Below are 1,896 nucleotides of genomic sequence, written 5' to 3'. Positions count from 1 at the left end.
AAGTTTCTGCTACCAGTCACTTTTCATTTTATGCTTACTCTAACATAACGTTTCGAACATGTTCTGTTCATCTTCAGGCGTTTATAAATACAAATATGCATAGAGAAATGTTACTTAAAAATAAAAAGTCTTAAACTAGATTAATCTAGAACACTTTTTACATTGCTTTTTACTGTAGCTGCTGGTGTGGCATTTGGGGGTAAGGACGGGGGCAGTGTATGGCTAGAAATCGAAATCAGTGATGTCTTCTGCTGGTTTTCTTCTTTGCGGTTGACTATGCATATCACAGCCTGTATAGGATGCAGATAGATTTGCATCAGTCATAAGTTACGAAAATAGTGTGAAAGGCTTTTATATGACAGTTGATCACTTACGACTTCATAATTAAATAAATATACCACACAGTCACAGTTCATAAACGTAGCCATTATGGCTGAAAATAATAGTAAAATAACAATAACTGAAAGCTACGGGACGGCACTTGGGGGGAGGGCAGGGGGGGGGGGGGGGGGGGAAGGAGAGACACGTGTAATGCGAGGCCAACGACCTAGAGAGTCGCGGAAGCGCGTGGCCCAAAAACGGCGGTGTTCGGCGCTGGCTGTTCGGCGCAGTGATTGCCGCGGGGCGGGTCAGCGAGCGGAAGCCGTGCCCACTTGGCCGGAAACCGCCGGCCCGCAAAAACCCAGCCGAAGGCTCGGCAAAAACGCGCGCCCCGCGCCGGCTGCCTGCTAGCCGGCCATTGCGTCACGGCGCCTTGCCGCCTCCCCCTCCTGCAGACCCTGTCATTGTGCTTTCCACACCAGCTCCGCCGGGAATACGTTGTTCTGTGAATACCGCTCCCACTAGACACACTGACCAGCTCCACACGTGGTGCCCATAGCGACTAGCTCATGATGTTCGCCAACATTCGGTCAGATATTGGTAATATTTCAAAGCGGCGCAAAGATTCCGCTGCGATTTGACTGAGAGAGAAGCGTTTCTGTCCTCAGATCAGGACGGATGTAGAAAGTATAGCTCTTGTCCGATCTCCTACGAGCCTTGGATGAAGGCCGACATCCCACAATCCTAGATTTCCCGAAAGCTTTGCGATGGTCCGTCCTTACGGAATAGGTTCTCAGATATATGAATTTCTCGAAGACTTTATATCATTGAACCCGGTCTGTTGTCCCGTGCGACGGGAGTACAATACACACAAACATGGTAAAAATGCTAGAATGAGATTTTCACTCTGCAGCGGAGTGTGCGCTGATATGAAACTTCCTGGCAGATTAAAACTGTGTGCCCGACCGAGAATCGAACTCGGGACCTTTGCCTTTCGCGGACAAGTGCTCTACCAACTGAGCCACCGAAGCACGAGTCACGGCCTGTACTCACAGCTTTACTTCTGCCAGTATCCGAGCACTTGCCCGCGAAAGGCAAAGGTCCCGAGTTCGAGTCTCGGTTGGGCACACAGTTTTAATCTGACAGGAAGTTTCATGGTAAAAATGGCTCTGAGCACTATGGGACTTAACATCTGAGGTCATCAGTCCCCTAGACCTAGAACTACATAAACCTAACTAACCTATGGACATCACACACATCCATGCCCGAGGCAGGATTCGAACCTGCGACCGTAGCAGCAGCGTGGTTCCGGACTTAAGCGCATAGAACCGCTCGTCTACAACGGTCGGCACACAACACACACAAAACTAACTTCAGGAGTCCCCTTCGGGTAACAGATAAATGATCTGTTGTATACGGTGAGCAGCAACGTGCAACTGTTTGCTGACACTATATTACACGGAAAAGTGTTGTCACTGAGGGTTTGTAGGAGGATACAGGAAGGCGTGGGCTCAGTTCCCATTTCGTGTGATGAGTGGCGCCTTGCTAAAAATATGGGAAAATATAAGTTAATGT

General features: G+C 48.9%; 1 non-coding gene across 1 annotated transcript; it reads right to left on the bottom strand.

The window, feature by feature from the left end:
- Positions 1-1,278: 1,278 nt before the first annotated feature.
- Positions 1,279-1,353, bottom strand: Trnas-cga (transfer RNA serine (anticodon CGA)). Its single transcript has one exon. It is a non-coding gene; the product is annotated as a tRNA-Ser (tRNA).
- Between the last annotated feature and the right edge of the window lie 543 nt (positions 1,354-1,896).

Source organism: Schistocerca gregaria, chromosome 3, assembly GCF_023897955.1.
Source record: "Schistocerca gregaria isolate iqSchGreg1 chromosome 3, iqSchGreg1.2, whole genome shotgun sequence".
NCBI classification, from domain to species: domain Eukaryota; kingdom Metazoa; phylum Arthropoda; class Insecta; order Orthoptera; family Acrididae; genus Schistocerca; species Schistocerca gregaria.
The sequence above is the reverse complement of the archived record's forward strand: the minus strand, read 5'-3'. Positions and strand labels throughout refer to the sequence as shown.